Source organism: Panthera onca, chromosome D3, assembly GCF_046562875.1.
Source record: "Panthera onca isolate mPanOnc1 chromosome D3, mPanOnc1 haplotype 2, whole genome shotgun sequence".
NCBI classification, from domain to species: Eukaryota; Metazoa; Chordata; class Mammalia; order Carnivora; family Felidae; genus Panthera; species Panthera onca.
The window spans coordinates 84335832-84359050 of NC_138350.1; the positions used below are offsets into that span (position 1 = coordinate 84335832).

Sequence of the window (23219 nt, forward strand, 5' to 3'; positions counted from 1 at the left end):
AGCACCTATAATTCTGTTTTAGAATGTGGTCATTGTGTAGTTCTGCTGGCAAAGTTGAGGCTGAAAACAGCTGAATCCCCTGCTTCTTGTGTTCTCAACACCCTCTCCTGTTGTATTTTCTTTGGGTTCTTTTATAAAGATGCAGAGAAAAATACAAAAAGTTTTGTCTGTCAAACCCTGAAAATACTGTCATCCTTCCACATGTGTTTACTCGGCTTGATTTTTAATCCCTGGACAGGGTAAGTAACGGTGCAGTGTTGTCAAAAGGAAGGAGAAAGAAAAGTTACCCTTTTGTCTTTTAACTGAGATATAACTGACATATAACATTGTGTAAGTGTAAGTCTTACAGCCCATGGTATTGCTTTGATACATTTATGTATTGCAAGACGCTTCCCACAGTAGCATCAGCCAGCACCTCTACTGGGTCACATCATTATCATTTCTTTTTTTGTAGTAGGAACAATTTAGATCTGACCTCTTGGCAACTTTGGAGTTTACAATACAGTTATTTGGAGTTACAAATACAATTGTTGTCTATAATCACTCTGCTGTGCATTAGATCTTCAGGACGTATTTATCTATTAGTTCTAAGTTTGTGCACTTAAACATCTCCCCAGTTCTCCCGTCCCCCAGCCCCGGGTAACCACCATTCTACTTTCTGTTCTTATCAGTTCAGCTTTTTCAGATGCCACATATAAATGATATCAGGACTTGTCTTTCTTGTTTTTTATGGGTTTTTTTTTTTTTTGGCTCTCAGTAGAATGGCTGGAGCTGGTTCGAGAGCTGGGGAAGAACTTCCTTGGCTTTGCTCATGCATGATAAATTCGTAATGTTAAACAGAGCTTGCCACCTATAGGTCAGCACACTGTGGCTTAATATCATTCCACTGATTTTCTGCCTTCTCTTTCAAGAGGATCTGTGCAGAGATATCATTTTATCTAAGAAATATTGCTCAGCGTGGCTTACAGTAAACTTTACTGGGGAGCCAAAGGGGTCGATTTGTCCCTTGAAATCTGCTCTTTCAAAGTTTTGCAGTGTTTTATATTTGAGAGTCACAGAATCCAGTTTGTATCCGGAGTACCTGTTCTCCAGATAAAATCTTGCTCTAAATAACTACTCAGCACTGTGAGGCTAGAGATGAGTGGCAGGCTTTAATGAGAACATGTGTTTGCACAACCACTGGATTGTTTTTCCTAAGGAAGAAACATAAAACTAAATTATTTATGTAACATTACTGACTCCCACACTATTGATTATAACCGCTGTCATCAATTTGCTCCCCCTCCAGCCGTCCCAACAGGTTATTATTTACAGATTGTGGTATTATTTGCTGCCAGGATTGCATTTTTAAAAATAAGTATGAACAGTGGGAGGAAATTTTTAGCATACCAGAGAGTTCCTTTCCTCTTGAAAATGACATAAGCGGCATCTCTGGGTTTTAATTAATCGGATACCAAGAGTTGGTCCTAAAATTTCAAATAGGATCAAAATGAGTGGCAAATGATAAGCCTGAAATAATTGCATAGAATAAGGGAAGAAAGTTATCAGAATGAGTTTCTTTATGACTTAAGACCAATGCCAGAGTAATCAAATATTGATCATGTTATTGACAAAAGACTAAAATTAAATAATATATTTATTAATTGGACGATAAAATAACAACGGCCTATTTAATTGTACATTCAGGCTCCTGGGTATAGAGAGAAATATGAAATATAGCAAGCAACAAAAATTATTTATTGCCCATTAGCAATTAGGAGATTTCTAGTTAAATATTAAGGGATTACCTTGAAGAGTTTTTTGTTGTTTTTTTTTTTCCCTTCAGAAGCCTGAGAAAATTCCATTTATCCAATTTCAATACGCAGGTTAATAATGAGCTATGCAGGATGTCATTGTACCAATCCATAGAAGGTAAAACTAGGAAAAAACACTGTTATACCACAAAAATATGCTTTGTGCTATGTACAAAAGGATTAGTAAGGGAGTCTTGTCATCTTCTTTGAAAAAGGTACTTAGTTTGGATAAGCTGTCTACTCTAAATCACACAAACAAACAGAATATTAATAATTTATAACCCCAGGTTATCCTGGAGCTGGGTCCATAGTTTGTAAGTGAAGTTTCTCCCAACTTATTCTAATATCTGTGACAGGTATTTTCCTGCCCTCAAAATAATCACTAAGGGAATATTTGAGCAATCTCAACTAATGATGATTTAAAGAGACAGTCAAAACAGAACCCCAACAAACACAACAAGCCCAGAGACATTATTCAACCCAGTTCATCCCCCTCCCTGCCCCCCCCGCCCCCCCCCCGCCCCCCTCCCGCCCAGAGGAGCACACAGGTGTAAGTTATGGTAATTGTACTGATTTCTGTGCTTCCACAGCTGAAGAATCCACCTTCGAGTCATAACCTTATTTAAGTCTTAACTTTACTCTTAATAGAGTTTTCCCATTTATGTATTCATCTCCCCTCCTCAAGACTGAGAGGGTTTCCTAATGTCTAAATTTGTGTTTTGTTTTTTTTTTTTAATTTTAGTTAGCAAACAGGATTTGGTGCAATGGACGACTAATAGAGTCTACTTGAATTCAAATTGCCCACCTCATATGATACAGACTTTTTACATGAAATAACTGACATTATTTATTTTTCTGTGCTTTATCATCATGTGGGACACACAGTCCACATCCACTTTTTATATCAATCTGATGCACTTTGGATTCAAGTACTTACACCCATTTGGTTCTCTTCTCAAGAAAGAAATACATTGTGAATTGCTTAACAGATTATAGTCACCCACCTGGCAAACCTTCTCCCATCATTTAGCATTCCTGGAGCACTTTGGATTTGTTAAGTGCTTTATAATAATACTTATTCTCTTGACTGTTATACTTTTGATGAGTAACAATATTTCAGAGGTACTTTACTACCTTCTGGTTGCTTCTATACATCACTAAGGAGGAGAAATAAGATCGAGTAGGATGTCCTTGCACAATATTAGTTTGAAGGCTTTATACAGAGTATTAATATTTTAACCAAGCAGAAAACTTTGGAATAAATAGTATAACGTGAATTAAATCACCATTACTTTCCTATAATTTAGATCTATTTCTATGCGTGTCAAAGCGCCGAGCTTTCTCTAGGGTGCTCACATTTCTAAAGCCAACTTTCTGCTGAATCAGACTTGTCAGTAAATCACTGATTCGCTGATAATTTTTCAGGTTCAGCGACAGTTTTTTTCTTCTTTTATATCACTTTGTGGTCCCCAGGTCCCTTAAGATGGTCATAATATTTCATCTTCAGCTAAAGAAATAACCTGGGTATATAGAGTGTACATTAAGATCTTTCTGGGCTTTCAATAAGGACACTGTTTCAGAAATATATCAGTTGTGAGTCATGATGCCTTTAGCATTTTCCAGTACCCTTTGCTTATATATGCTCAGATTATATATCAATATATCTCAGGAATTCAGAAGTAGCGAACAACACATTCTTGCAAACGGAAACTGCAAATCAACCAATATGGATTGCTATTTGTACAGTACAGTCTTATTCATCATGACTTCCAGCCATAAACCCCTCAAACTGGGCACACTAATTCACTTCTTATTAGCAACACATTGATTCATCACCTGCCTTAATTCTGTTCTATGATCTTGGGTTTCATTGCCTCTTACCAATGCTCATTTAAAATGCAACAATCATTTCATACCCAATATTCACTTCAAGAGCCTTCCCCAACTAAGAGAACTCATAGACATCTCCAGGAGCGTGTAATGAAAGAATAGTGGGATGACTGGGCTTGAGTCCTGGCTTAAGTGTTTCCTGCTCCTGTGACACGAGGCACATGATCTGCTTCACTTAGGCTCAGATTCCTGATTTGCAGGAGTGGATGCTAAGTACACCTGTCTCTCGAGTGGCCAGTTATTCTAAAATGAAATAGCTCAAAAAAATCACTAAAGGTTATAGCATGTAAATTGTTGTCAAATTTTTGCAGAATAGTATTATACTTGGAGTCTGTGCATGTCACCCACCAGTTGAATAACACATTGTTTCCTGTTTGTCTTCCCTCTCTTTCTTTTTTTTTTTTTTTTTTTTGTTTTTAGCTTGTTTATTTATTAGAGAGAGAGAGAGACAGAGGAGCAGAGGAGGGGCAGAGAGAGAGGGAGAGATTGAATTCCAAGCAGGTTCTGCACTGACAGCACAGAGCCCAATATGGGGCTCAAACCCACGAACCGTGAGATCATGACCTGAGTCGAAATCAAGAGTGGGACCCTTAACTGACCGAGCCACCCTGGCACCCATTTGTCTTACCTCTCAGAACGGATTACAAGCATCGTGAAGCTAAATAATATGTACAGTAATCTTGTTATGTTCTGCACAGCATGTAGTACAATGCTAGTCATATACCCGATTCAGTAAAATCTGATTATAGATAGATTCTCTCTCATTCATTAGGAACAAAATACATTATCTAGACCAGATGACTAGATTGACAAATGGGTTTAACTTGATGGAACTCATTCGACATTTCATTACATTTTTTCTTCAAAAGCGACTAAGGCATTTGTGCTATTTAAGGGAGATCCTTGGGGCGCCTGGGTGGCTCAGTTAGCGGAGCATCTGACTTAGGCTCAGGTCATGCTCTCACAGTTTGTAGTCTTGAGCCCCGTGTCGGGGTTTACACGGACAGCGCAGAGCCTGTTTCAAATTCTCTCTCCCTCTCTCTCTGCCCGTTCCCCGCTTGCACTCTGTTTAAAACATAAACTTAAAAGTTTAAGAGAGTTTCTTTCTGAAACAAAACATTGGAAGAGTAAATAAATAAAAATATTGTTTTAGGATAAAGCAGCAATAAACATCATTGAGGAGAAGACTGTATGCATTGAGGAAAGCTGAAAGAGAGCAAAAGTTAGCCAAGAAAGGAAATAGAGAAATTCGAAAATGGTCTGACCAAGACAATTCTGAATTCATACTACGCTGAGAGCAGTTGGCAAACTGTGGAAAACTACGAGTTTCGGTGACCATCACATTCGAGTTCTGATACTTTGCACAAGTAGGTTAAACTTTTAATTACAAGTTTTATCATCTATAAAATGAGGCCATTATAACACCTGGTTCATAAAAGTAGTGAAAGCAAAAGTAAAAGCTTGCTTTTTAGCAAGCTCTCTGGTTCTCTGACTTTGGAGAATTTTCTCTAAAACATTATTAGTCTTAGGAGAAACGGGCTAGAGTGATCAAATCTGAATAGGTTATTAACATAATTAAACAGATATTCAGGGTCTTGATTTTCCTTTGTGATTAAAAACTAAACCTTTATCTGTTACTTATGTAGCATATCTTCCAAAAAGCAGTTTCCTAATATCAAATAACCTATGTAACAATCTGTAGTGATTCCATGTAATAAAATACAAAAATCTCTATTAAAGCTTTATTAGATTATACCATTCACAAAAATTAACTCAAAATAGATCATAGACATACACATAAAATGCAAAACTATAAAACTCCTAAAAGATTACATAAGAGAAAACCTAGATGACCTTGGACATGGCAATGACTTTTTAAATACAACACAGAGGCACAGTCTGTGAAAGAAAGAGTTAATAAATTAGATTTCATTAAAGTTAAAAACTTTAAGGATACTGTCAATAGAATGAGAAGACATTCTCCTATAGACTGGGAGAAAATATATGCAAAGACATATCTAATAAAAGGCTAATATCCCAAATATACAAAGAACTCTTGACACGCAACAGTAAGAAAACAAAAGAAAATCCAATTTAAAAACGAGCAAAGGGGGCATCTGGGTGCCTCAGTCAGTTAAGCGTCATGATCTCAGGTCGTGATATCACTGTCTGTGGGTTCAAGGCCTGCATGAGCCCCGCATGGGGCCATGTGCTGACAGCTCAGCGCCCAGAGCCTGCTTCGGATTCTGTGTCTGCCTCTTTCTCTGCCCCTCCCCTGCTTGCGCTCTGTCTCTCTCTCAAAAATAAGTAAAACATTAAAAAAGTAATAATAATAAAAATAAAAATGAGCAAAAGATCTGAACAGACACCTCACCAAAGAAATATAAAGATACCAAATAAGCATATGAAAAGAAGCTCAACATTGTAGGTCATCAGGGACCTGCATATTCAAAAAATTAAAAGAACCCTCCTATTAGAATGTGAAAACCAAAAAAACAAAAACAAAAACAAACCACAAAAAAAAAAAAAACCCCACTGACTACACTAATTGCTGGGGATGTGTAGCAACAGGAACTCTCACTTGCTGCTGGTAGAACATAAAATGGTACAGACACTTTGGAAGACAGTTTAGGGGTTTTTTACCCCTACACATACTCTTATCATACAATCCAATGATCACCCTCCATGTTTACTCAAAGGAATTGAAATCTTATGTATGCACAAAAAGTTTGGTCCAACATATGAAAATTTATTCATAATTGACAAAACTTAGAAGCAATCAAGATGCCCTTTGGTAAGCGAATGGATATATAAACTGTGGTCCATGCAGACAGTGGAATATTATTCAAAGCTAAAAGGAAATGAGCTATTAGGCCATGAAGAGACATGGAGGAAACTTGAATGCATATCACTAAGTGAAAAAAGCCCATTTGACAAGGCTACTTGCTATATGATTCCAACTATATGACATTCTGGAAAAGACGAAACTATGGAGACAGTAAAGAGATCAGTGGATGTCAAGAGTTACAGGGGAGGGAGGAGGAATAGGCTGAGCACAGAGCATTTTTAGGACAATGAAACTACTCTGTGTGATGCTATAATGATGGACACATGTTGTTATACATTTGTCAAAACCCATAAACTATACAACACCAAGAGTGGACCCAAAGGTAAACTATGGATTTGGGGGGATTATGTTGTGTCAGCGTAGGTTTATCTTTTGTAACAAATGTCCCATTCTGGTGGGGAATGTTGATCATAGAGGAGGATGTGCATGTGTCGGGAAGACAGTCTATGGAAACTTTCCATACTTACCGCTCAATTTTGCTGTGAACCTAAAAACTACTCTAAAAAATAAAGCTGATTAAAAAAAAAATTTATTAAGACATCCAGAGAGACACAGATAAGTATAAATTGTTAATGACTTTCAAGTCAATGGCTAGACTGGTTATGCTGAAAGTTGACATTTGAGTTTGAGTCATGTGAAGGAGACAAAAGCAAGTGCGGTCAGGTGACGAAAGTTCTACGTGTCTCTTCCACTTCCTGTCCATGAACGTGAGATTTCTTTCTTTAACCCTCCTTCATCCGATCTTCTTCACACCCCCACTTGTTCCTGTTTGCAGGCTTTCTAAATACTGGTTTTCAAATTCCTTATTTCCATACCTATCCCAACCTGATTCCAATTTATGTACCTCCATTTCTTATTTTTCTGGTTTTGGTTCCTAGTTGTGTCTTGTCTCTGTTTAACGCAAAGGAACCCAGAAATAAAAATCCTGGCCCCTTCCCTTCCCATAAACTAGAGTATGGCAAATATGTTATTTAGATGGTGCTCATCTATTTTCTCAAAAAGGCTAAATTTAAACCACTACTAAAAACTTCCAGGTTAAGTTTTATTTTCAAAAAAACACTTCTATAGTGTAACTAAAATATACAATGATGCATTACAATGCTAAAAATAGACTGAAAAACTGAAAAAACTGTTTGGAAATTAGATATTAATGTAATTTACAGGGGTGCCTGGGTGGCTCAGTCAGTTAAGGATCTGACTCTTGGTTTCAGCTCAGGTCTTGATCTTATGGTTCCTGAGATCAAGCCCGTCATTGGGCTCCATGCTGAGTGTGGATGAGCTTGGGATTCTCCCTCTCTCTCTCTCTCTCTCCCCTCTCTCCCTCTCTCCTTCTCCTTCCCTCTCCCTCTCCCCCTCTCCCCTGCTCATTCTCTCTCAAAATTAATAAACATTTAAAAATATATCTAAAATAATTGTAACAGGTAATAGAAACTACACCAGCAGCGATGAGAAATACATTCACAGACACACAGAGGCATTAGGATTTTAGTTCCTGCCTTCCATTGAGGCTCGAGCAAGAGCTGATTTCTTTCAAAGCTAACTTTGAAAAGATCTGCTGGGAAAAAATAATGTAAGACATTTAATAAGCATGTTAGGCTTTGGGGTTTTTTTTGTCCTGAAAAGTGACTTGTTTGATTCATATACAAATTAAGAGAATTGCTCAGTTTGATTCAGTTGTCAAGAATTCTCAACTTGCCAGTTTATCTTGGAGAATCATAAAGCAGAACTTTATTCATGAATACATACTTGGTGTCTTACTTGATCAATAGGACAGTGATTGCTTATGCAATCATCCTGTGAAGCAGTTTCTTTAGTAACCACCTTTATCACATGAAATTAGGAGTAAGAATAGGAAAGTTTTATTTTTTTAAAACATGCCATGCTTCAAGGATTTCTTCCCCTCTCTATTTAAATACCAGAAAATAGAGATGAAGTGAGAAGCAGTTTGGAAAACTTCATGTTTGGATTTTATTTGCTCCTAAATGTTCTTCAGAAACTTTTTGAATATAGAAGATTTAAGATGCATACAGCTGACAGTAACAGAAAACCACATCACAAGCTAGTTTAAACAATGAGAAAAATGCATTATCTCACATAGCAAGAAGTCCTGAGAGCAGTTCCAGGGCTCAGTAAGAGAATAGCTCAACGTTTAAACCGAGGGTTCTCTTCATCCTTCCAAGTGTGGAAGTGAGGCCTGCTTTGTTCTCAGCTGTGTCTCGTGGTTACAAGATGCCTACCAGAGTTCCTGGCTTCTCATGCTAACTTCAAAACAGTTAGCGGAAACACACATAATATCTTCCTGTGTGTCTTTTGTTCTGAGGGTGAGCATTCTGAGGGGAGAATTGATAGAAAATATGTCCCATGCCCATTTCTAAAGCAGTCACTGGCAAGGGAAGTTGGATTGCCATAACTGATTTAGGAATACGAGTGAAGAGTGTGGATATAGAAATAAATCAACATTGGGGCACCTGGTGGCTCAGTCTGTTAAGCACCCAGCATCCAAGTCTTGATTTCGGCTCGGGTCATGATTTCACGGTTTGGAAGCTCAAGCCCCACATAGGGCTTCATGCTCACAGCCTGGCGCCTACTTGGGATTCTCTGTCCTCTTCTCTCTCTGCCCCTCCCCTGCTTGCTCTTTTGCTCTCCCTCCCAAAATAAATAAACATTTTTAAAAAATAAATCAACGTCTTTTTCTAGGAATAAATCCTGCAGGCACCATCACTAACTGTTGTGGAACTGAGAAGCAAACATTTTCCCCAGCTTTATTGAAATATAATTGACAAATAAACATTGTGTATATTTAGGGCGTACAAAGCGATATTCTGATATATTGTGTACATTGTGAAATAGATACCACAACCAACTAATTAACATACGCCTCACCTTACATACTTACCTTTCTGTATATGTGTGAGTGGTGAGAACACTAAAGATCTACTCTCTTAGCAAATTGTGAGAATACAGTACAGTATTGTTAATTATAGTCACCATGGAATACATTAGATCCCCAGAACTTAGTCATCCTGCATAACCAAAACCTGATACCCTTTGACCAACATCTCTCCGTTTCCTCTCTCCTCCAGCCCCTGACAACCACTATTCTATTTTTTAGATTCCATATAAATGGGATCACACAGTATTTGCCCCAGGTTCATTCCCAGGCATCTTCGAAAACCAAAATCCTTTGGTAGTCCCATAGTATAATAGCATTCTGCATTTTAAGAGGCAAATTATAATTGACAATTAAGACGTATCGCTTACCTGTTCTTTATCACACGTATGCTCTCTTTATGTTTGGCTTCCCATACGAAATTTCAAAATCCTTTATTTTGAAGATGATCTATTTACACCTTTATGTATATTCAGTATACACAAAATAGATATGCCAGAGATTTTTTTGTAGTTCATTATATTGTAATTTAATAACTCATAAAATCTTCCCTTTAGAGTTTGGCATATGAACCCTGCCTGCAGTCATGGACTTCAAAATAATAAATAGTGTCTGTCTTAGTTTAGTGTAAGCTCCGTGATAATTAGTCCCCAAGACCAGCTCATTTCTTGCCCACCAGTAATTGTCAGGGAATGTCCATTGTGTGGCCCACGTTCATGCAGTCATTTCTGGACCCAGGATAAGAAAAGTTCTGCCATGTTTAATTTTTAAGTTTTCCCGAGGGATTATCTCTCCTCCAGCCTGCTGGAATGGGCACAGAGCATGGGAGGATCGGATAGACCAGGATTGGAAATGTTGCAAAGTCATTTTCACTCACTGGCTAGAGCTCAATCATACGGTCACAGGTAACTAGTGGGCAAGGCTGGGAACAGAGCCTGGTTATACAGAGAGATGAGCTATTTGACACCCATGTGTCCTGTTTGCATCCATGACCCTGTTTTATTCTCCTAATAACCCCACGATATAAGTACGACTGATACCCCCATACTGCATATGAGAAAACAGACACAGTCAAACAGGTTAATCAAATTGTTTTACAGTAAGTGGTAGAGCCTAGAGTCCAAATTTCCAAGTTTTATCCTTTTTTATGTTGTAACAGTTGGCTGTCTGAGGCCAAACAAACTGGTCATTTGCACTCTCAAGGTCTCTTGAACATTCAGAGCACTTCACTTAAGCCAACGTCCAGCTGCCAGTGTCTCCTCCTGCAGAAGTGCGTGTCAGTGACCCCCTGTGCTTGGTGCCTTAGTGGGCGCCCATATTGCCTTCTTCTGCCTTTCTGTATCCCTCCCACCCTTACCTATTGGTGTTCCCAAAACTTCCCACAAAAACTACTTTTCTTCAAACCTCTGTTTTAGGGTCTGCTTCTGGGAGAACGCCAACTAGGACAGTCAATCGCAAAAACAGAAGTCTGAGGGGAAGAAAAGAGTTGCCGTACAATTCATAGAATATCGTAGCATTACACAGACAGACATATACAACTATAGATAGTTGTGTGGGATATATACACGTGTGATAAATCATTTCTAAAAGGAAAAGAATGATAAACACAATTCAGGAGAGTGGTGTCCTGTGGGAAAGTATCCCTGTGAGAGCACGTGGGCTTCTTCGTCATCTCCAACAGCCTGGCTCTTTTGTAAACAAAATATATTGAGTTTATCCTTTATGATAGTTCATAGCTTGCAAGTGGATTAGCGCACATTTATTCATGTGAATGGAAAAATACATGATTTTAAAACAAATATATTAAGAAAAGGACATTAAAAATATCCCAAAAGAAATAAATAAAGGAGGTACCATCTTAAGTCCTTAAATTCCAGTGGGGGGTTTAGGGACTTCTGAGCTGTATCTTCAGTTTATGTTTTTAAGTGGACATTGTGCAAGGAGACAGTCACCACAATGGGCTCAACCAGAATTGCTCACCTGACAGGGTTTAGAAAAAAATGCAAAAAGGCAGAGCTCCCAATTACGTTTGAACTTCAGGTAAGCAACAAATAATATTTTAGCATAATTATGTTCCTAGTATCAGTATGTGCCTCTCCCTTTAGTCTGGTGATGTCCATTTTATTTCTCTTAGCCCAGTGGGATATACAGTTTTCTGTTATTTAATGAATGTATTCAAATATTACATGGGATATACTTACACTAAAACATGTGTTGATTATCTGAAATTCAAATCCAGCTGGGCATTCTGTCCTGTTTTGATTTTTCCCCACTCATGAGCCTGCAGTTCATCTGATTCTGAACACACTTGTTATGAGTGAGAAATTGGTTAGACATTTACTTCCTGTTAGGTCTCCTATGTCTGAACAAATGAGAGTCAATTAGGATATATGTATAAATTAATAAAAATTATACTTTACATTAGATTTTAGAGTAACTTGATCCTTGGTGCTGTGTCCTTCGGTCATATGTTTTTCATTTTACAAAGCTTTTTTTTTGGTCTCTTCAACCATGATAACTGTACTAAGCCTGAGGAAATGAACTTTAAATTCAGTTTCTTCACACATATAAACGCATAGCAGTTACCATCTACTTCCTGGAGAATGTGGAACATGTGATCAACAGAACATTCCCCGAGAGGAAACGATCAAAATATGAAGGAGATTCGACTTGAAAAGTATATACAATAAGGAGATTCGACTTGAAAAGTATATACAATATTACTTACCACATTGCAATTCCGTGTCATTTAGGAAAAGTACAGTATTAAGTATTTAGTTTCCAGTTCCTCCTTGACAAGGGTAGTGAAAATAAACATTAGAAGTTGACACACACAAAAATTTTAATTCTAGTGTGCTAATCCCATTCCTATAACAACTAGATGTTTTCCAATTTTTAATGGGAAATCAATTTAATAATTATGTTAGGCAATTACAGACTTCTTCATGTGGTAGATATGTAATACATGTAAGAATTGACTGGCTATACTGACTAGGATTATTGTACTCCAAAATGCACAAAGAGGGTATTAATCACCTAGATATATCATGAAAAATTAATAACATACACAGAGATTGGGGGGTTGATTTAAACAGAATCCCCAGAGGATGGAAGTTGTACCATTATATAAACATACGAGCATGATCATCAGCAAAGAAACATGAAAACATGTTCCCGTCGTGTCATCAGGAAAATGCGAATTAAAACATACCACTACACACCGATAAAAATGGCCAAAATCTATAATACTGACAACACCTCATCATGGTGAGGATGAGAAGCCATAGGAACTCTCATTTACTGCCACTGGAGTTGAAAAATAGTGCAGCCACCTTGGAAGGCAGTTTGGCAGTTTGGTACAAAATCAGATTTACTCTTTCCATACCATCCAGCAATCACACTTCGTGCCGTTTACCCAGAAGAGGTGAAAACTTGTGCACACACAAAATCCTGCACGTGAAGCTTTACAACAGCTTTGTTCATAGTTGCCAAAACTTGGAAGCTACCAAAGTATCCCTTAGTGGGTGAAAGGATAAGTAAACTGTGGCACATTCGGACAATGGAATACTAGTCCATGCCAGAAATGAGCTATGAGACCATGAAAAAAACCCTTACGTGCATATTATGAGTGAAAGAAACCAATATGAAAAGGCTACCTATTGTATGATTCCAACTGGATGGCATTTGGGAGAGTCAAAATTATGGAGACAGTAAATGATCAGCCATTGGGTTAGGGGTTGGATTGGGGGGCATGTATAGATGGGGCGCAGAAAATTTGTAGGGCAGTGAAACGTCTCTATATGATTCTATAGACAGATACATGTCATACGTTGGTTCGAACCCATATTCTGTGCATCACAAAATAGAAGACACAGAATAGACATTTTCAGCTCAGTACTGAAGGCATTTGCTCCTTCCAGGATGCCACTAAAGGCATTTTAAAATTGTAATTATATTTTAAAAATGTAAAAACAAAGCAAAGCAAAGCCAAACAAAAAACCAACTTAATGTAACATAGTAATACCCAGTGATCTCACAATAAAGGCACAAGAAGTAGAATGCTTGTGAGCAATAGATTAATAAACAGACAGGTAGGTCTCATTTTTGACTGTAAAAATATCAATAACAATAGATGGTTTGTGGCATCTAAAATGCCTTATTATCAGACAACTAGTAAATAATCTCCATAATAATATTTCTATGTAAGGTTGTTGGCTTCACATCTGATGATACAATAACATGACAGAGGATAAAGATATGTTCAGAGTGAAAATATTTTGAGTGTTCTATAGAGGTCGAAAGATTAGAATTATTAAAGTTGAACTTTACTAAGTCGACAAATCAAAACATGTTAAATTTCCTTATCCACATTACTAAAATTTCTGGAACTTCTCTCATTTCAAAAACCTTTTCACTTTGTGAAGACCAAATGAAATTAGAAATGATACCATGGTTTGAAAATCTTAATGAATTATATTTCAATAAAGCTGTCCAGTGAAAGGTTTCAGAACATGGGGATATTAAGAGTGGATTTATAATGTAAGACCTGGGCTAGGAAGGCCCAGAAGACACATCTTTCACCACAGCTGTGAGAAATAAATTCATGAGGGGAGCTCTAGCACTTTTGAAGAACTGTGTGGTCTTTTCCACGTCACCAGTTGCAAGAGCCCTGCACATGGAAATGGGCTTTCAAACAAATGGGGATAATGGGACCCCAGGGTAGTAGGAGCCAAGTGAAGGACTTAATTACCAAAGGCAGAGTGAGTGTGGTTACTCTAAAGTCACAGAGTTTAAATCCAATTGGTCAAACTAGAACTGAAACCCTCTGCTCTGTATAAACAGAAAATCTGCAGGTCTGATGAACTGAAGTCTGAATTGAGTGACTAAAAAAGAGGGCCATGCCCCTTAACCTAGTCCCAAGTCACACATTTACTTAAATCATCTTCTCTACCCTTCCCTAAAGGGTATTGTCAGCCATTTACCAGGTGACAGTTTTGCAGAAGAAAAAATAATCAGATATTGATGATTTATGGACATAATTTATGGACATTATGACAGTACTTCCTGTGATCCACCAGTCAGAGAAGGAGATTACGGAGGTCAGATAATTAGTAGACTTTTGGCTTGAGTTTATCTCATAGTGAGCTCACCCTGATTATTTTCCTGGTTCTAGAATGGGTACTTAGAATACATGTATAGCAACTCTCAGAACTTCCATAGAGTACCTGATTACAGAGTGAGGGCTAAAAGAGAGAGAGCCAGATGGAAGCCACTGGAACGGACTCTACCTTTGAAAATCACAAACCAAAGGCAACACCACATCCCTGAAGAAACTGCAGGAATTAGTGCCATCATCAAGGACTCAAAAAAGATACAAGGGTGGTGATTTTGTCCAACTCTCCCATTTTGCCTGTGTGGAAAATAGATGAGTATTAAAGACAGAAAGGTGATAATTGACAATTTAATCAGGCCTTGATCTAACTGCAGCTGTTGTTCTAGATGTGCTCTATTTGCTGCAGCAAATTTAACACGTCACCCCCCCCCCCCCAAACACACACACTCCTTGTGTCTGATGTATAGTTGTGGATCTGGTGAGTACTTTTTCCCTCTCTACCAGGCAAACTGTGGCTTGCTGACCAAATTCAGCCCGGAACCTGTTTTTGAAGAGGGCTTGAGTTAAGAAAGATTTTTACATTTTAAAAGAGTTTAAAGAAAATAAAAGAATATGTAACAGAGTCCATATGTGGTCTTCAAAGTCTAAATTATTTATTATCTGGCCATTTACAGAAAAATGTTTGCTGACCCCTTGTGGGGCTTTAAAGAACATGTTTCTATTTCTGCCTTGTGAGGGCTTTCTTAGCAGTTTTTGCTGAAACCTGGAACCTGGGCTGAAAGCAGGTAATTTATGACTGAATAGAACTTTGGAGAGTTTGCCTTCTGGAAGTATTGTTTTCATTTCAAGGGGGGCTGAGGCCTGAGATTTGGAGACATCCCTGGGCTGCTAGATACAATGGTGTTGTTATCTTTCCCCTGGGGAAATGTATTTACATTCAAAGGGTTATAGTAAGAACTCAGAACACTCAGGAAGGAGCAAATTTTTCTCCCTTCTTTCAGGAGGGAAGGTGGACATCACCTAGAGGTGTATATAAGCACCTCAATTTTGCAAGATTTCTCACCTGCACCACTGTTATGGACTGAATGTTTGTGTTCCCCTGCAAATTCATATGTTCAAATCCTTCCCCCAGTGTGATGGTGTTAGCATGTGGGACCTTTGGGGTGATTAGATTAGGAAGGTGGAGCCATCATTGATAGGATTAGTGTCTTTCTAATGGACACCCCCACAGAGCTCTTTTGCCCCTTATAAACAAGAGGACCCAGCAGGAAGGTTCCCGGTCTTTGGCTATGAACCAGGAAGTAGTGGGGGCTGTAAAGGCTCCGCCTTCCTAAGACAGATGCTTGTGTTTAGCACTGTAGGGGCTTCAGAAGGATACTCATACCACCAAGGTCAGAGCCCACAAGAACTGCCATAGGCTTCTGTCAGCTTCTTCTTGCTCTCTACCACCTTACTTCCATCTCACTGCCCAGCCAGCTCTGTGGACCACACACTCAAGCACCACATCCGAAGACCACAGCCTTACAGAGAACTTTCAACCCACTCCTATCACTGTGCACGTTCCAATTCCTGCAGCGAATCTCTTTGTGAGTGTGTGTGTGTGTGTGTGTGTGTGTTACAAATCACCTAGTGGTTCTACTTCAGAGATACTCTATACTTATTGATTAAGCTGTCTCTGCACAGTTGACATTTTACAGTTTTCCAGTTTTGTGGAAATATGTAATGGAAATGTTGCCTTGTGATACTCTCATAGGAAAGGTATGATGTGTGAATTTACGTGTATGCGTGTACAGTCATTCCCAAGGAACTGACAGTGAAGACAGGAGCCTTTATTGAATGGTTTTGGAGGAGCACTGTGATTTGGCTATTTATAACCATTATGGTTTTTTGAAAATTCTGTCTCACCTATCTACGCAATGATGGATTCAACAATGAACAATGGTTCATTCAAATTCTTACTGAACATTCAGCCCAGGCCACACAATATCAACTCTTAAAAATATCATTAGCTTTGGAGTAAATAAATACATTGGTTTAATTCATTAATAGTGCAATGCTGTACATTAAATACCAACTATGTTTATATAATGTCCTGTGTAGCAAGATGGTGGGAGGAAGGAATTAATATCCCTTGGAAGGGTCAATGAAAGCTTCAAAGAGGTGGTGATTTATAAATTAGACTGGATTTTTTTCTTTTGTTAAGATTAGCAATACTCTGATATAATAAGTGACAGTAGCCAGATATTTACATGCTTTCCTGGAAAAAATTATCATCAAATGTCTGCTTATATATTTATTAATTTTCCAAGTTGATTGAAAGGGATGAAACTTTGTGTCTATACTCCTGGCTTTTGAATATGATTTATTCATTTATTTTTAATAGCAAGAGACTTTTTAGAGTTTCCAGGAACCAATTTGTTCAAGCCTCTCACGTGCCTCTTTGAGTTGATATCAAGGTTTTTATTCTACATAAAGCATATGGCATCTAAGTTGTTTGAGATACATCATACTTGATATTAAAAACACCTCGGTGTTTATTCAGGATTACCACAATGAAACAAAAATTTACAATAATGCTTACTCTATTCCCCCCTCCCCCACCATTTATTTTGAAATTTTTGAAACCTACATTCAAGTTGCAAGAATAATACTTGTTGATTTTAGGTGAAGGACACATGGTACCTTCCTGTCCTGTACTACTGAGAACTACCCATTGTAAATATGTAGCTAATTTTACTTTACCTGTTTGTTTCCCTAAGTATATACACAAAGAGGTATTTGTGGGTGTTTGTTTAACTAGAACTATAAAATTGACTAAAAGCAGAATCTTTAGGGTCCAAACCATGGTGCTGTCCCTTCTTCCGTTGTAACAGCCATCACTGCACAAACACTGCGAATTTTAGTTCCTCTCTGGTTATTATTGTGGACAGTGTGAAGTTATACAGTCCAATATCTTCGGGAAGAAACTGAGATCACAAAAGTCTCATTACCGGGAAATGAACTGTACCTGATGACCACAAAGAGGTGGGACAGAAATGGCCTTGTGCAGAGATGGGCTTTGGTGTCCCTGAGCTACACCTTACATCGTTAAATGGGTATCTCCATACACGTTGTATATTTGCCAGCAGTAACTGCTCACATAAGAAGCTTGTTTTACAGAAGGTAGCACAGAAGGAAGAGGCAAGATTGTGAATACTTTTGAGTTTTAAATTTCATTTTCTGCACAAATGGCTCACGGGGATGAATGAAGCCAGAAAGCGTGGTACTCTGACGTTCAGGCCTTACGAGTGCCCAGTCTTCACCCTCATCTCCAACAGCAGAGGCTAATTTCAGTCCACTGGGCCACACTGTTCCTCTCTAGAGGAAGAATGGTAGAGAAAGAGGGAGATAAAGGATCCCAGCTGGACATAACCTACTTTCTTGTTCATAAGAAAAACAAAACAAACAAACAAACAAACAAACAAAAAACACTTTCCCGAAGCTGCTACTGTTGTGCCAGCAAGTTTACTCACCGTTGGCCGAGGCTGCGGGGTCACGGAAGGGAACTGAAGCATGTGATGCTCTTGGGTCATACGTGACCTCTGAACGCTTGCAAGGAAATCACACAAAACCCAGCTTCTTCCAAGGCACTGACACTTTTACCTTTCCTAACAATCATTTAAACCATTGGGTCACAACTGGGAGTCAACAGCAAAATCAGCTGGGGAAGGTTTTGTTTTCTCTTTGTTTTGGCTTCAAGCAGAAGGTCATCCGAAACCAACCCAACGGATCTTCTAGGGCTTCTCCGTATTTTCATAAATCATCTGAGGCAATGGATGCCTATGTGATTCCAATGATAATCACTGCTGGTTCGGAATCCATAACTTAAAGTGTAGTAATTATTGCCACAAGGCTAACAGTTTTACACTGACTTTTGCAAAAGAGCTAATTATTTTTCAATAGTATTTGAGGGGTAGAGAATATTTGTTCCCTAAAACTTTTCATAGTTCTTCATCTCTAATCCATTCTTATTGTCACTGACTGTATAGATTTTAAGATTTTTGATCCCAAGCTAAATATTATAAAAATCTTCTGTATTAAAACATAAAATATTTCCAAAGTTTATGACCCTTTTATGTTAATTACTTATCTTTTATATTGCTCAATCAGTAAACATTTAGATATTTTTGGAACATGCATTTAAAATCTTCAATTAAAATAAGTCTTTCTGCTGTTTTTTTAATCAGAACCCTTCAACACTAACATACTAGTAATAAATACATTATATAAATATATATTCAATTATTCATTTATTTATTCATTTATTAGACAAATATTTATTGAATGCATACTTCATGCTAAGCATGTTTCAGGAACTGAGAATGTAGTGTTGGACAAAAAAAAAAAAAAAATAGATAATGTCTCTGACCATTCAGGGCTTATATTAGTGTGTATTTAAGGTGGGAAGCAGGCAGTAAACAAACACTATGTAAGGTTACAGAGAAGTACTTGTAAAAAATAAAGCAGCAAAGGGGTTAGGGAGAGCTGGAGTCCAGGAGGTCTAATTCACGTAGAATGGTTTAAGGCGTTAGTGATAAGATGGCCTCCAGTATGGAGGGAGCGACTCACGTGGATATCCAGGAGACCGCCATTCTAGTCAGAGGAAATGGCTGGTGCAAAGCCTCGAACTTAGTGTGCTCCAGGAAGGGCAAGAGGGCAGGAGGATGTAATGGAATGAGCAGGAGGACTGGGGAAGTGGTAGGAGATATAAATGTGGTAATGAGTCAGGGGCAGGGATGTTGTAAGAAGCAACTACAAGTTGTATCAGTTTGGTAGGTTGCTGTAACACAGCACAACAAACTGTGGTTTAAACAACGGAAAGTTATTGTCTCACATTTCTGGGGTCAGACGTCTAAGGTCAAGGTGTCTTGTGTCTTCCAGGGTTGGTTCCTTCAGAGGCTCGGACCGAGAATGTGCCGCAGACCTTTCTCCTGGCTTCCTGTGGCTTGCTGGCAATCTTCGGCAGCAACTCTGCCTTCAACCTCACACGGTATTCTCCCTGTATGTGTGTCTGTCTCCAAGTTTCCCCTTTTTATTAGGACACCAGTCATTTGGGATTGGGATCCACTGTCCTCCAGTATGACCTCATTTTAACTAATTACATCTAACGACCGTATTTCCAAAGGAAGTCACGTTGTGAGGTGATAGGGGTCAGGACTTCAACATATGAATTTGGAGCGACACATCTGAATCAATAACACAGTGCATGGTGAGGGAGGACCTTGTCTGTTAGACTAAGGCAGCAAGGCACTGGAATGTTTTGAGCAGAAAAATGCCATGATCTGCCTTCCATCATAAAAGGGACCCCCTTAGCTGTTCTCCAGGTAGTAGATTGCAGTCAGGCAATGGTGCAGGGCAGTGAAGTCTGGAACAGGGTGTGGTGGCCTAAACCAAACTGCTAACCTGTAAAGTGCTGTGAAGTCTGGCTTCCACGTATATCTTAAAGACATAACTAACAAACATTTCTCACAGGTTAGATAAGAGGTATTGAAGGACAGAAGTCTCAGATCAATCCAGGGCATTTGGCCCAAGTAGTTAAAATGATGATGTTACCATTTACTGAGATCAGAAAGACTGAGCATAGGCTGGTATTCGGTGAACAGCCAGTGCCTTGGATATGTTGTTTGAGTTGCTTACTAAACACCCAAGTAGAGACATTGAGTCGGATATAAAGTCTGGAGTTCAAGCTGGAGGTCCCAATTTGTGAGAGGTCCACGCCGAGATTTTTAAAATCAAGAAACTGACTGAGGAATGATGTTGAGCACCTGTTAATAGGTTTATTGTCCATTTGGGTTTTCTCTTTTTGTAAGGTTCCTATTCAGGTCACGTCCTCATTGTTCAGACTGGGTTGTCTTTTCCTTACTGAGTTGAAAGTGTTCCTTATATATTCTGGACACCAGTCCTTTGGTAGATGTAAGTATTGTGAATCTCTCTTTTCCCTCTCTTAATGACATCTTTTCATAAACAGGAATTCTTAATTGAACAAAATCCAATTGATTTTTTTTATGGTTATCTGTGTTGTGTCCTCTTACGCATTTGTTCTCTACCAAAGGTCATGAATATTTTCTATAAGAAACATTAGTTTTATTTTTCTATATTTAGGTTCATGATCCATCTTGAAATAATTTTTGTGTACAGCGTTTAGTATGGCTCCAGGCAGGCTCTCTTAGCAAACATGCACGCTCCTGTCCAGCTTTCCACGGTCTCTTTCTTGTAAGAACCTTCCTGAAGATCACAGGGAGTAGCAGCATGCCCTATTACCCTGAGATTCTTCTCCCAAGTCCCATATGATCACACTGCTCAGAAGGGATGGTGAACGAGTCAGCCTCCCTCCTCCTATCCCATTTGGACTCCACTAACAGAATGAGTAATAAAAGTTATTTCTTAAACAATTATCAAATAATTCTGCAGAGATCTCAATCTTAGTTGATCTCCAAAGACCCTTTTGAACTATACATCATATCATAAATATATAAAAAAAATTAAAGCATCAATGACTTTTCTCCACAATGTATCTGAGGCATATCTAATAATTTTATAAATAACTGTGGTTCTATCTGGAAAAATAAATTCTTCTAATACCTTCCTAGAGGTTGGTTGGCCCCTGTGAAAATCATTGTTATGATTCACACACGAGCAATTCAGAATTTGAGATTATATTGTTAACAGCTCACAATAGATTGTACCAAGTGTGGTAATTTGGACGTGAGAGATTTATATATTAATCTTGGAAGCTAAGATACCTAGTCTTTCACAAAAAATGTGAATTAACCTATGTCCAAATAGAAGGTGAATCTTTTTACTCCTTCCAAAATAATCCCTTGTAAAAAAGAGTCACCTTCTACCTAACAAAAAAATCTTTCAGATTCAGTCTTGACTGGGTTATGGTTTGGAATAGGATTTCCAGGGATTAGCATCAAACATGTTGAGAGACTGGGTAGATCACCCACCTCTGATGGAAGAAAACCAGTTACATAAATCCACAAGTGAACATAGCAAGGATAGTGACGGAGTCATGTGAAAAAACCGAATGAGCAGAATATCCTCAGTTACTATGTATGCTTCAGTTTCACTGGACTACTTCATCCACCCAACTAAAATGTATTAAATTTAATATATTACAATCGGCCAATTTTTATTAAAAAAATGTTTTTTAAATTGGAAACAGAAGGCACTATTGTCAAATGGACATAGAGGGTGGTTTTAGTGCTTACATCTATGGCCTCGCAGAATGTCCGTCTCGGAAGGAAAGTCGTGTGTAAATATTTTCAGTGTGGGTGCTCTGAACCTCCCGACAGCCCGTTCTGTCTCTGGAGAGTTCTTCTGTTGAGACCTCTTTGTATTGCGTTCCGCACCCGTTACCTGCACCTACAGTACGGGTGCAGTTGCGGACATGCTGAGCAAATCCAACGCCTTCATCTGTAGGAAGAAGGCCGCTGTGTTCTACTCTGCCTGGTCTCTTACCCCGAGTCCCAGAGATCCCACAGACCTAACAAGGATTTCAGGTTGAACAACAGATCATAGGAGAAGGAAAACTAAGACAAACAGGAAAGTAAAACCTTGGAATTGAGCACTGTACGTGATGACTGAGGTCACAGCAGTTCTTTACTACTGTATCTGCGGTACACAGAAGACATTTAATAAACATTTGTTAAAAGAATAAATTGCAAGAAAACAACTGCCACTTTTTTACTAGTTGTTGAAAATGCCTTTTCAGTTTAATTTTTTTTTTTAATGTTTTTATCTATTTTTGAGACAGAGAGAGACAGAGCACGAGCATGGGAGGGGCAGAGAGAGAGGGAGACACAGAATCCGAAGCAGGCTCCAGGCTCAAAGCTGTCAGCACAGAGCCCGACACGGGGCTTGAACTCACAAACCGTGAGATCATGAGCTGAGCTGAAGTCAGACGCTTAACCGACTGAGCCACCCAGGCGCCCCATCCCTTTTCAGTTTACAGGGGATGGGCTCAGAGGAAAGTTAGGCGCTGAGAAGTACTCAGGAAGGCTTTCAGGAGAATCAAATCATCTATATTCAGTATCCATTAGTGTTCTAAATCTGGGTCCAAAGAACATTTACATCTGTCTAAACTATTTACACGGGCTGATAATGCTACTGAATACTTGTATCCCTCCTCTTACGCTTACTCATTTTCACTGAAAGCACAAAACCCAAAGGATTTTCAGAGACGTTTGTCAACCTAAATTAGTTAATTTCAGTGTTAAAGAAAACTTCTTTACATGTCTACCCACTGAAATTTGCTTGAATTGCAAAAAGTAGCTGAGCAAATTTAAGCATATTGGTATTTCATATTCCCAAAGTCTTGGCTTTTCTCTGTGGTAAGCAATACTAAATTCTAAAAGTGAGAAGAGAAATCAGTTTGATATAAAAATGGTATAATTTCTGAACTGTTTTCATGTGCCAGGCACGTTCTTAACATGCCTCATGTGTAACTCACCCGATCTCCTAATCCAGTGAGATGGGCGAAATCTTCTGGAATTAGCACAGGAGCAGGGAGGGTAAGCGTCTTACCAACTATGCACAGAGGGTGACAGAGCGACTGGAGAGGTTGATTCTAACCAGCTAGTTTGTGTGATTCCCAAGTTGGGTGGGGCCATTTTTTTGGCTGTTATTCCCGTGCCAGAGCAA

At 38.6% G+C, this 23219-nt stretch overlaps 1 long non-coding RNA gene across 2 annotated transcripts; it reads left to right on the forward strand.

The window, feature by feature from the left end:
- Positions 1–55: 55 nt before the first annotated feature.
- LOC132666103 (uncharacterized) lies at positions 56–22368 on the forward strand. 2 transcript variants are annotated; one of them, XR_013551186.2, is made up of 4 exons: positions 56–239; positions 4837–5050; positions 19455–19563; positions 21999–22368. It is a non-coding gene; the product is annotated as an uncharacterized LOC132666103 (long non-coding RNA). The 2 variants fall into 2 exon arrangements; XR_009604479.3 differs by lacking the exons at positions 56–239; positions 4837–5050 and adding exons at positions 14651–14867; positions 15209–15319.
- Positions 22369–23219: the final 851 nt, after the last annotated feature.